We start from the raw sequence: 13,560 nt of genomic DNA, 5'->3' as shown, positions 1-13,560 counted from the left end.
CTGCATACTTAGCATTACTCATCTCCTTGGGTCTGCATAACAACCAGAACTGATAAGTCCTGGCAGCACATCCTAATTTGCAAATGTGTAATTTGAATGGCTTGACGAGAGCACATTAACAGTGGGCTTTGTGAGCCAGTGTGGACCCAGACAAATGGGCTTGATGCTGCTGTCATTGTACTTAGGACATTCATTGTACTTCTGTGGTCATTCTTAAAAACGTTGTAGAAGTGATTAAGAACATTAAAAATTAAGGGCAGCAATGAGGATATAATTACTCTTATTTTTATAGTGCTAGAGATCAAACCAGGGCATTGTACATGCAAGGCAAGTGTTCTGCTGCTGAGCCAAGCCTCCAGCTCTCAGGATGGAATTGTGATTTATCTGTTGGCAGCTGCTATATTACTTGCCTTCAAAATATTTAGAAAATCTGTGGATTTTCATAAGTTACATTCCATTAACTTTTAATCTATAATTCTTAGTTTTCCCATTTAAAACAATATGGTAAGATTTTCTTTTTAGTAATATATTCCTATGGATGATATAATTGATTTATTTCATAGTACTTTATATAATACTTGATACTACCTCTGGTGAAAAATATAAAAATAGTTTATTAAGTAATGCTATAATACTTCAGGTCCTAGTGTTATTATTATTTTTTTTAATCCAGGTTTGTTTGACATCTACAAATGCAGAACTGAGGGACTTTATAAATCAGAATTCCAGTCCAACAAAAGGTAAGGATTAGTGAATAAAAAATTTCTGGATTTAATTTTGTTGTAGTTCTTCTAGAAAATATACAATTATAAGAATTCTTTGTATACAATAGTTACATAGTGTTATGTGTGTCATCACATACCAAATGAGTCATATGAATAATATCAGTTGTCTCTAGGAGGTGGAAGGTCTTTGTGTACAATGTTTCCCTATCTCTTTCCTTAGGACTTTCAAAACCCCTTTACCAATGATCTTATTCCAATTGACACTGTTAACTATTTTTTTCTGTACGTGGCTAAAGTTTTAATGCTTAGGGGGCTGAGCCAGGATGATTACTGAGTTTGAGACCAGTGTGGGCTTTATATTGAGTTCCAGGCTTTATATTGAGTCTTTGTCTCAATAACAAAACAAAACAAAACAAAACAAGGTGGGAACTAAGGAATTGAATGGGTCTCTTCTGATTATATGTGGTTATTGACTGATAGAGGAAGGAAAGATACTTTCTTCCGTGGTGTAACTACTGGTAAGCTGCCCAAAGAGAGCTAGTTGGGAAGGGAAGGGGATTAATAGAGATAGAAGGGAGACAGATGAAGGTAACAGAGACAAATGTGTTTGGAATATATTGTATATATGTACAAACTGTCACAATAAAATCTATTATGTATAATTAATATGCTAATAAAACATTTAAAAATTAAAAAATGTCTCCCAGTTTTTTACTTTCAAGTTGTTTAACTTGTAAGAAAGTGCAGTGGAGAAAAATGCAATAAATGTGTTTTCTAATAGATAAATTTCTCTGACTAATCCATGACTTACTAGGGCATACTTAATATCAGAAATCTGATTTGCCAACATAAGAACTTCCTTGACAACTGCAACATCTTTATATACATCTCTCTATGGTATCTTTTAGCATGTAGGCATACATGAAATATTTATGGATGTTTGCCACTAGATTCAGAATAATCTACTGCTAGAAGGGTAGAATGTATGGACATTACAGATAAGGCAATATTCTTTGTAAGATGATTAAGTATTTAAGTTGAGTGATGTGGGATATCTTTTTTTTTTCCTGCTTTGTAAATACTTGACATTTTCCATTGTACAGGGTAGGAACAAAATATTTGCCAATGTATTACAGTTTTAAGAAAAACCAACTTTCTTAAAAGATTTTGTCTACTTTATGAGATGTGTCATGGAGATTACTGAAGTCTGTACTTGGTATAAAAATACCTATCTTAATAAATAATATTAATAGTCTATAGGAATTACTGTTGAGTTTATGTGCTATAAAAGTATTTGAGAAATACTTTGTCTTGGTGTTTTTCACTTTTTTCCCCCACATGCTGTCATACATAGGAATGGTAATGTAACATTTATTGAATGCACTAGGGCTAAAAAAAGGATTGTTAAAGGTCATAGGCGTTATACCAAAGAGCTGTAGCTCTGAGTGCTTGGATTAAAGGCCTGTGCCACCATAGTGTGTGTGTGTGTGTGTGTGTGTGTGTGTGTTTTTGTCTTGTTTAGGCAACTATATTGTTGAGGTATCACTGGTGTAACTTCCATATTATTTCTATGAGACACACTCTTGGATCAGACTTCCCTAGATCTTATGATGTTCCTATTCCCTCTTCTGTGATGTTTTGAGCCTTGAGTGCTGTTGTGTTGAATTATCTATCCATTGATACTAGACACTGTAATAGTTTAGATTAAAACAGCGCAGTTCCCTAAGGGGCGGCAGTGGGCCATGAGGGGTGGCCAGTCCCACCACCCCAGTCCTCTGTGGGTCTCAGGCAGGTGAGAGACCTCGGTGGGTCGGGGCAGCCGGTCCCAAGAGGAGCTGCAATGGGTGAGAGACGGATAGGCACGCCATGCAAAGAGAGTGTTTGGGTATAGCTTATTCACTGGGTTGTGGAAGGGAAGGGGGAGGTGAATGGAGGAGGTGGGTGGGGGAGTGGAGAAGAGCTGCAGCAGCCACCTCTTCAGAAGAGGAGCAGAGGGAGAGAGAAAGCAGTGTAGGCTTCAGGCTAAAAGGGGGAGTGGGCAGGGCTTGTCTCTTAGACAGGACCTCAGTAGAGGGTCATAACAGACACCCCACGATCAGTTGTTTTCTGCACTTTGACCAGTCACAGTTTCACTTAATGGTCAATGTTACGAAGGAAAGCTTCTTTGATGAGAGCTGAGAGCCCCTCTCACCTGTGGGGATAAGGATAAGTAGAGTACAGTTAGGAATTCTGCTGGCTTAGTAAAATGGTGGTTGTAGTTCCATGGTCTCATTAACCCCAGGTCAGGCTTGAAGACAAGCACTTTTACCTGCTTAGCCATTTTACTAGCCACCAACAACTCAAATCTTAATACCATTTTTTTGTGATTATTATTATTTTTTGTTTGTTTGTTTCTTGGGAGAATCAGCATCGATTCAGAACCAGTATCTGAAAGTCTGATTGTTTCTCTTTTTCCAGTGGTACAGTTAACCCTTTAAAAGAGCAGAAGGACAAAGAAAGGCTAACAGTAAAACTTTTTAAGTATTTTGTGGCTTCCTCCCCCCCCCCCCCCCCCCCCCCCCCCGAGACAGGATTTCTCTGTGTATCAGTCCTGGCTGTCCTGAAACTTATTCTGTAGACAGGCTGGCTTTAAACTCTCTTAGCTCTGTCTGCCTCTGCCTCCCGGGTGCTGGGATTAAAGACATCCACCAGAACTGCGCAGTGTGACTTTTAAGTATTTTATCAAAGTCTTTCCTGAAAGGATGCTGTCTCTTTTCATTCAAGGAATTCTGCGTCTACAAGCTGGCTCAAGTCTGGAAGTTAGTTCACAGATCAAGTTTCCCTTTTGCCATGATCCAAAGTAGCCTTTTTTTCATTTGTTTGAGAATTTTTCTGCTTATAAAGATCAAACAAGAATTCAGTAGGCTTCTTACCTATTTCAAGCCTGGAAACACATGACTGATTAACCAGTACCAAAGGTCCATATGAGTCAGGTTACCATGAAATTCACTTTGCTGTGCTGATCATTGTAGGTTAGGCTGTTATGGACATTGCCTTTTCTATCCTGCCCATTAGGATCACTAATATCATCTTGTCTTTGGTGATTTAGTGCTAGCACCTGACCTCTGCTACCTCAGCTACTGGAGAGAAGATTCTCTTCCAGGGAACACTTAGAAATCTTTAGCTTATTCTTTTCCTTTGTCAGTTTATCCTGAGATTCTAGAAGCAACTTACTAGCATCATCATTTTCCTACAGATTATTAAAAGTTAGTTGTGAATCAGGACAACCAAATGTATTTTTTCCTTAAGTCTGTAAAATAGTTAATGCCATGGGCTTTCAGTACTCTCCACACTCCCAGGAGAGGCTTCAGTAACTAGAGAGGCTTTGGTAACTGTAGGTACTGGCAAATTGGAAAACCTATTCCAGATACTCAAAATATTCATCCTTATACTTTTGTTGCTTTAGACCACTTCTGGTACCAATGTCTATATTCTCTAGAGTAACAGAACTTAATAGAATGAATCCCTTTACAAAAGAGGATTTATGGAGCTGGAGAAATGGCTCAGTGGTTAAGAGCACTGCCTGTTCTTCCAAAGGTCCTGAGTTCAATTCCCAGCAACCACATGGTGGGTTACAACCATCTATAAGGAGATCTGGTGCCCTCTTCTGGCCTGCAGGCAGACATGCGGACAGAATACTGACAATACTGTATACATAATAAATAAATAAATCTTTAAAAAAAAAAGAGAAAAGAAAGGGGATTTATTAGAATGATTTCCAGACTGTGGTCCAGTTAATCCAACAATGGCTGCCTGTGAACAGAAGGTCCAGGAATCCAGTAGTTGTTCAGTTCATAGTATATACTGGAATCCCAAAGAACTAGGCTCTAATGCCAGTGAGGAATGGACTTGCTAGCAAGGGCAGGAACATGCAGGCAAAAATCAAAACCTTCCTTTCTTCATGTCTTTTATATAGGCTTCCAGCAAAAAGTGTGGCCCAGATTAGAGGTGAGTCTTGGCACCTCATAAGATCTGGATTCTAAAGGTCTGTCTTCCTACCTCAGAGATCCAGATTGGAAGTGGGTCTTCTAATCGCCATAGCAATCACCAGGCTGTCTTTAAACTGATGCTTTTCCTGCCTCTACTCCCTGAGTGATGAGATTACAGGCATGTGCTTACATGTCTGCCTTCATTTACTTTATGATATATTTAAAGTTTTATTTGTGCTACATGGAGTCTGTTCACGTATGTATGGTTTGGGAGTCAAAGAATGGGCAATTTATACATAGAAGTTGAAAATGCCTTCTGGTTGGGTTTCTCTTCCCATTCTCAACCCTCTTTGGTTTTTCGAGACAGGGTTTCTCTGTAGCTTTGGAGCCTGTCCTGGAACTAGCTCTTGTAGACCAGGCTGGACTCGAACTCACAGAGATCCGCCTGCCTCTGCCTCCCGAGGGCTGGGATTAAAGGCGTGCGCCACCACCACCTGACTCTCAACCCTCATTTTTAAGCAAATACATGTGCACCAGACATGTTTATACATTCTTTTTCTCTCTCTGTCTCTCTGTCTCTCTGTCTCTGTCTCTCTCTCTGTCTCTCTCTCTCTCTGTGTCTCTCTCACCACACATGGTTCTGTTCCTCTGACTAAAATAACCAAATTTTCCTCATCAGTAAATATTGACTTACCGTGTTATTCTGCAGTTTCCCAGTTGTCACACTATGTTTCTTATACTTGAAAATACTAGGAACAAATGTAATACGATAACCATATAAAAATGACTGCATGGCTGGGCAGTGGTGGTGCACGCCTTTAATCCCAGCACTTGGAAGGCAAAGGCAGGTGGATCTCTGTGAGTTCGAGACCAGCCTGGTCTACAAGAGCTAGTTCCAGGACAGTCTCCAAAGCTACAGAGAAACCCTCTCTCAAAAAACAAAACAAACAAACAAACAAAAAAGACTAGCGAAAGATATTTGGAAAGATAGTTGTTTTACTTTTATGTATAGGAATTTTATCTTTTTATGTTTTTGAGGGGAGGGAATGGGGGATGGGGAGGCAGGATTTCTCTGAGTAATAACTCTGACTGTCCTGGAACTCACTTTGTAGACCAGGCTGACTCTACCTTCTTTCTCCTTTATCTTTGCTTGGATTTCCAACCTTGCTATATTCTGCCTTGCCATAGGCTGAAGCAGCTTCTTTTTTAACCAATGGTAATAAAACATATTCACAGCATATAGAGGGGAATCCCACATCAGAAAAAAAGAAAAAAAATAGGGGGGCTAGGTAGCAGTTTTTTTTTTAAAATAACCTTTATTTTCATTTTTAAAAAATATTTATTTATTATGCATACCGTGTTCTTCTACAGTATATGCCTACAGGCCAGAAGAGGGCACCAGATCTCATTACAGATGGTTGTGAGTCATTCTGTGGTACGTGCAAATTGAATTTAGGACCTGGAAGAACAACCAGTGCTCTTAATAGCTAAGTCATCTCTCCACGCCGTAGTTTTGGTTTTTCAAAACAGGGTTTCTCTGTGCAGCTCTGTGTGAGCTCATTCTGTAGACCAGGCCGGCCTTGAACCCAGAGATCCACCTGTCTTCTGAGTGTTGGAATTTAAGGCCTGTGCTGTCACTGCCTGGCTTTAAAATAAACTCTTATTTTAGAGCACTTTTAGGTTTTCAGGAGATTACCAAGATAGTGTGAGGGATGGCAGGTGGCTCAGGAGTATGCTGCGCAAGCTTGAGGGCCTGAGTTCAGTCCCCGGAACCCTTGTAAAGGTGGAAGGAGAGAAATTACTGTACAGAATTATCCTTTGTGTACATGTGGAAGCCAGAGTTTAGTGTTGGGTATCTTTCTCACTTGCTCGTTGTTCTGGCTAGGCTGGCAATGACTATGTGATAGGATATTTTTAGCTCATTAATATGCTAAATTAATGTGGTTGATTTTTATATTTCAAACCAAATTTGAATTTCTTTGATAAGCTCATTTAGTTAGCTGGGTGGTAGCTCTGGCCTGTGATCCTAGCACTTGGGGAGCTGAGGCAAGATACTGCGATAAATTCAGTCTCAGTCTGGGTTGCACACTGAGACTACCTCAACTTAACAATTCCTAAAAGAAATGTGTAACTCTGCATTTGGGGCATTGTTTTGGAAATCTTTTATTACTGTTGTTTTTAATCCTTTATAGATGTTTGTGGCAAAACCCCTGAAGGCTACTTAAAGTGTTATTCTGTAGTTCTCAGAGGGACCATAATAATGAATTTCTCTCTGGTTAAAAATGTGACTACTTGTTGAGAATGAGATGAAGATTAGAGGAATTTGGGGAGTTAATATAGGAAGTCATTGTTAAAGATTGTTTCAGTGTTCAAAGTATTTTGTTGTTTGTTTTCATGAGACATGGTCTATTTACATAGCTCTGGCTATCCTGAGACTTACTATGTAGATCAGGCTATCCTCAGACTCACAGAATTTGGGTGCCTCAGCCTCTGGAGCACGCTGGGATTAAAGGCTTGTACTTTTGTGCTCAGCAGAGTGCAGAATATTAACACATTTGGTTAACACATATGGTAACACATAAAGTTCCATGGTCAGTTCACAGATTGATGGTTTATACCCTTTTTTTTGTTGTTGTTTATTTGTTGGTTTTTGAGAAAAGTCTCTAAAAGCCTAGACTGTACTTGAATTTTCTGAGTAATCAACGCTGTCCTTGAATCCCTGATCCTCCTGTCCCCACTTCCCAAATGCTGGCATTACAAGCATGTACTATATATACCCAGCACCATATTTTCTTCCATTTATTTGACAACCCAAGCCCTGAGATATTTAGTAGTAAAGTTTCTGTTTTATTTTATACTACTTTGAGGAATAGGAAAATGACATATGGTTGCTGTTTCTATTAAAGTTTCTTGGCAGACTTCGGAAGATAAGGTCATGTTAGGGTGAACTTGGCCTTTCTTACTGGGCTATGCTTGATGGCTGTTGTATTTTTGTGAATGTAGTCTTAATCCTTGAGTCTGTATTTGGTTTCAGGATATTTTTAAATATCTCACTGATCTGAGCATAGATATTTGCTAAGTATTCTGCAAGTAGTTTTGTTTATTGATCTATTCACTCTAGGCTTTTCCCTGAAGAATATTTAATACCAAATAATTTTCCTTTTGCTTGTATTTCTGTTTATCTTCAATATAAAGTATAATTGAAATAACAATGATAGGTTTGTCATGTTAAATAGCTAAATAATAGAATAAATGAGAGTTAACTTTTAAAAATGAAAATCTAGAATCAGCTATTATAGCATTTGCTAGTGAATTTCTACAAAGTCTGAGGAAGGAGGAACAGATGTCCAAGAACAACCTGGGCTACAGAGTTAGACCTCCATTTCAAAAAACAAAAGCAAAAAGTAAAAGAAAGTCCAAGTAGTTTCCAATTTAAAACAGAAGATAAAAGAAAAAGACCAAAGTAAAAAGCGACTGGTCACCACATCTTTATCTTTGTGTTAACTGCTTTCCCAGTGTATATTCTGGATAGGTAGAATTATAGAATATTGTTCTAGTTTTCAGCTCCATATTCTAGAGACATAAATAGTGGAGTCTTTTTGTTCTATGTGTGGCTATTTTGCCTGCTTGTACATATGTGCACCATATGTTTGCTTGGTGTCCATAGAGGTCAGAAGGTGTCTGATCTCCTGGAACTGGAATTACAGATGACTCTGAGCCACCATGTCAATGTGGGGATTGAACCTGCTCCTCTGCAAGAGCACTGAGTGCTCTTAACTGCAGAGCCATTTCTACAGCCCTTTAAGTAGTTTTGATAATGTAGCTTGTTATGCCTGATTCATGATAAAATGACTGGCTGGCTGCCCCTCCCCGCGAATTTAAAGAGATAAGCCCGTGTCTGTCTCTTAAGAACTGAAATTTAAAATTACTTGATCATATCTTTTGTCTTTACCTTTTTCTTTTTTTTCAAGACAGAGCCTCCTGTTGCCTAGTTGGGCCTCTAACTTACCTTGGAGATAAGAGTGGTCTTGAATACCCAGTCAGTTATAAAAGAAATTTTCTGGTGCTGGGATTACAGGCAGGAGCTACCGTGCTGGGCTTTAGAATTTTTTATGCTAGTAGCATTCAATTTGACTGTGTACCCAATTGGTTTATCTGCTCAGGAGTTGTTGGAAATTGCTCTTGTTTTCAACAGTTTAGGCTATAATGATAAAACTGCTGTGAGCACTCAAGTAAAAGTTTATGTGATGACACACTTTTTCATTTCCCTAAGGTAATATCTAGAAGTGGAATTGCTGGGTCATATGGTGAGTTTATGTTTACTTTTTAAGAAATCACAAGACATGTTTCCCGAAGTATCCACATAAGTTTGTATCCCAACTAGCAATGGTTTTTAGTTCTTTTTCAGTACTTTGAATGGTCAGGGCATGATTTTGTTTGCTTTCTATTTTCTGTTAAAGTGAATTTGTATGCTGTTCTAAGATTTACTTAGCTATTTATTTACTTTTTTTGGTTTGGGGAGCAGTGCTAGAAAGATGGTTTAACAGCTCAGAGCACAGACTACTCTTGCAGAGGACATGAGTTGAATTCCAGTACCTACATGGCAGCTTACAACCTTCTGTAACTCTAGTTGCAGGGGATCTGATACCTTTCTCTCCACAGGCACTAGGCACACACATGGTGCACAAACACATATGCAGGTAAAATACTCCTACATAGATACAAAACCATTTAAGAGGGTCTGAATATAGAGTATGTATACCTAAGGTATGTAGAAAACAGGACAACTTTCAGGAGTGAGTTTTCTCCTTCTACCATGTGGGTTCCAGGGATTTTAACTCAGGTCATCAGGCTTGGCAACAGTACCTTTACTTGCTAAGCCATCTTGCTCGCCCTGTGTCAGGATTTTAATTTGTGCTTCTCCAATGACTAATCATATTACTGAATGTTTTTGTGTGTTTTTCATTAGATAGCTATTTAAATATTTTTAAGTCTTACACTACCCCATCCCTACCTGGTGTGGGAGGTCCTTCTGTCTGAGTTTTGCTTTTATTGGTTAATAAAGTAACTGCTTTGGGCCTATAGCAGAGCTATAGGGGAACTGAGCTAGGTGGGGAGAACTAAATGGAATGCTGGGAGAAAGGAGGCGGAGTCAAGGAGAGATGCCATGGAGCCACATCTTGGTCCATTAGCTTTAGCTTCTTTTTTTTNTTTTTTGAGGCAGGGTTTCTCTGTAGCTTTGGAGCCTGTCCTGGAACTCTCTCTGTAGACCAGGCAGGCTGGCCTCGAACTCACAGAGATTTGCCTGCCTCTGCCTCCTGAGTGCTGGGATTAAAGGCATGAGTCACCACTGCCCAGCAGTTCTAGCTACTTATTGGATATCTCTTAACATCTTAATTTAACTCATCTCCATTAATTTGTGCATCACCACGAGGTTGTGGCCTACCAGCAAAGTTTCAGCACGTCTGTCTCTGGCAGCGGCTTCATGGCTTCTCTTGACTCTACTGCCCTTTCTGTCAGCATTCAATTTAGTTTTTCCTGCTTAGCTAAATTCTGCCTTGCTATATTTCTTTTTATTCTTTTGACTTTATTAATCAAAGCTATTCATAGCATACAGAGGGGAAACCCACATCACTACATAGTGAATTCTAGGCCAGTCTGGGATACATAGTCTCTAAACACAAGAAAATATGGGCTTATCTTACTAAAAATTTTCCCTATTTTTTTTTAAATCTAGACGTTTCATAATTAAAACTCTGTTGTTTGTTTTCAAGACAAGGTTCCTCTGTGTAACAGCCCTGGCTGTCCTGGAACTCACTCTGTTGAAAAATTTTACCTTACTTGCCTGCCTCTGTCTTCCAAGTGCATAATTATCATTATTAAACTTATATCTGGTAAATTTTTTTTAACTAATTTTGTATATGAAATGAGGGATAAAGTTTTCTGTTTTCTGGGAATATCTAATGATTTCAGGTTTTATTGAAAAAACTACTTTTTTTCATAGAATTCCTTTGAAATTTTGTCAGGTGGTTATTATTGAGGATTGAATTCACATTCTGCTCTGTTGTTCTGTGTCTGACTTCCACCACTGCTACACCCAGTTGAGCTCATTGGTTCTCATTTAAGAGCTACTTCATTCCTTGGGGACACTTGGCAATGTCTAAAGACATTTCTTTCTTTCTTTCTTTCTTTCTTTCTTTCTTTCTTTCTTTCTTTCTTTCATTCATTCATTCATTTATTTATTTATTTATTTATTTATTTATTTATTATGCCTGAAGGCCAGAAGAGGGTGCCAGACCTCTTTACAGATGGTTGTGAGCCACCATGTGGTTGCTGGGAATTGAACTCAGGACCTTTGGAAGAGCAGGCAATGCTCTTAACCACTGAGCCATCTCTCCAGCTCCCATAAAGACATTTCTTATTTTCATAGCTGGAGGTAGAAAAGTTGCCTGGAGAGAGGCTAGGGATGCTACATCACCAATTCACAAGAAAGCCCCTCAAAGAATTAGCAGTCCAAAATGTTAATAGTGCCAGTCTTGAAAAATTGCTATACTTCTAATTAAGCTTTAAAATCAAGTTGTAAGTCCTTCAATTTTAGTCTTTTTCAAAATTGTCTTATTTATTCTAGCTCTTTTGAGTTTTTGTGTTTGTTTGTTTCCCTTGAGACAGGGTTTCTCGGTGTAGCCTTGGCTGTCTTGGAACTTGCTCTATAGACCAGGCTGTCCTCGAACTCACAGAAATCCTCCTGCCTCTCCCCTCAAGTGCTGGGGATTGAAGGCATACACCACCACCACCCAGCTGTTCTTTTGGATTTTTTATTTTAATTTAGTTTTTGAGATAGGGTCTCATATAGCCAAGGCTTCTCTTCAATTCACTGTGTAGCTGAGAATGACCCTGACTCCTGGCCTCCTGCCTCCACTTCCCAACTGAATGTTGGGACCACAGTTGTACTCCATCACACCTGGTCTGTGTGGTATAGGGAGTTGAACCCACAGTTCAATGCATGGTAGATAAAGCACTTTATCAAGTGAGCACATTTAAGAAACAAGCGTGGTGTGGCACACCTATAATCCTGGTGCTTGGGTAGTTGATTCAGGAAGGTCTGGGGCTCTAGGTCATCCTTGGCTATATAGTGAGTTTGAGGCTACCCTGGACTATGTGTAACACTGGTGGGGGTGGGAAGAGGTGGAGAAAGGAAAAGGAAGACAAGAGCAAGTTGACACAGTGTAGTGACTACTGCCTAAAATTCTAGAGCTTGGGAGGATAAGGCAAGAGGATCACTTCAAGGCCAGACTGGCAATAGAGTGAGACCCTGTCCTAAATAGACACCAGGGTAGGGCAATGGTAGTGCACACTTTTAATCCCAGCAGTCAGGAGGCAGAAGCAGGCAGATCTCTGTGAGTTTGAGGCAAACCTGGTTTACAAAGACCATGTCTCAAGGAAGCAAATGAAACAAAAAGATCAGGCCCCAGGAGAAATTTTCATTTCATCCAACCAAAGACTGGGAGACAGAATATCAGGGACAAGGACAAATTTGCAATATCATACTTGCAAATTTAAGGAAGTGGGACTCTTGTAACTGCTTCCTGTGTTGCAACATCTCTATAGCATCCAGAGCTCCTTTTCTTCTCTGTTTCTCTACTTACCTGTACTTCCCCCTTGGTAACAGTTTTCTATAGGCAGTAGTGTATTTCCATATGTAAAGAGACTACTAGTAGGAAGGAGTAGGAAAGAAAATTAGTAGGAAGAGTATGCATTTTTTTCAGGTCTGTCTTAGTTCATTTCATGTTGCTGTAACATACCTAAATACTTAATAAAATTAAGAGATGTATGCTGGGCAGTGGTGACACATGCCTTTAATCCCAGCACTCTAGAGGCAGAGGCAGGTAGATCTTTGTGAGTTTGAGACCAGCTTGGTCTATAGACTGAGTTCCAGGACAGCCAGGGTTACATAGAGGAACCTGTCTTGGAAAAACAAAACAAAAAAGTTTAAGAGATGTATTTAGGTCACAGTTTTGGAGCTACAAGTACAAAATCGAGTTGACCTTTTGATGAAGGCCTTCCATCTGCTATCATACTGTAGTAAAATGGTAACATCAGGTCAGGGAAAAGGAAAGAGGGAGAGAGTGAAAATCTGAACACAGCAAAATAGGAAGGAAGTGATTTGGAGAGGACCAACGGTCATCTTTTTATAACAGTTTACTCACATAGGAATCAAGACCTAATTATTTTTCAAGATGAGCAGTGATGTATTCATAAAATCTGAGCCTATAAACTGTCCCTGAAAGTTTCCATCCCTTAAACATTCTGCTGCTTCTTCACAGTGCCGTACTAGGAACCATCTTTCAGCACATGAGCATTTTGGGAACACAATAGCATATCTAAACTATAGTAAAGTCCTATATATTAAAACTCAAAAAATTTCTTGCACTACCATGTCTGCAGTGCTGGGGTTACAGGAGCACACTACCATGCACTGTCTTTGCTCAGTAGTGGTGCTTTTAGCAAGGTTGGGAAACATTGAGATGAGTAATGAGAAGTGAAATACTGAGGAAGTTGAGTGGAGATTTTGGAGATATACAGTGCTGACCAATAAACAGTTCTAAACTAGGGTTTAGAAAAGAATGGAAAAGCCCAGGATAGCCATTGAGAATTTTAGTAGTCATCTATGTAGTGGTGGTAAATGACCTGCAAAAGGAAAGTTTACATTCTTCTACACCCCCCCCCCCCAAACAGGGCTTAGCTGTAGTTTTGGAGCCTGTCCTGGAACTAGCTCTTATAGAACATGCTGGCCTTGAACTCACAGAGATCCACCTGCCTCTGCCTACCAAGTGCTGGGATTAAAGGCATGTTTCACCACCGCCCGG

General features: G+C 39.4%; 1 protein-coding gene across 13 annotated transcripts in view; it reads left to right on the top strand.

The window, feature by feature from the left end:
- Tfdp2 (transcription factor Dp-2) overlaps positions 1–13,560 on the top strand; it is a 118,278-nt gene that overhangs the window by 33,665 nt on the left and 71,053 nt on the right. For 6 of the 13 annotated variants that reach the window (XM_050157326.1, XM_050157320.1, XM_050157325.1 and 3 more), the window contains one exon: positions 674–740. The exons of 4 other annotated variants lie outside the window; for them this stretch is intronic. The gene's annotated coding sequence lies outside the window, so the exon portion shown is untranslated. Of the gene's footprint in view, positions 1–673; positions 741–8,966; positions 9,001–13,560 lie in introns of all 13 variants that reach the window. 3 more of the 13 variants (XM_050157322.1, XM_050157330.1, XM_050157321.1) reach the window with 1 other exon arrangement.

This window comes from Alexandromys fortis, unplaced genomic scaffold, assembly GCF_014885135.2.
Source record: "Alexandromys fortis isolate MF-2015 unplaced genomic scaffold, M_Fortis_MF-2015_v1.1 scaffold_85, whole genome shotgun sequence".
In the NCBI taxonomy this organism is placed as follows: Eukaryota; Metazoa; Chordata; class Mammalia; order Rodentia; family Cricetidae; genus Alexandromys; species Alexandromys fortis.
This window is presented reverse-complemented; position numbering and strand designations above follow the sequence as displayed.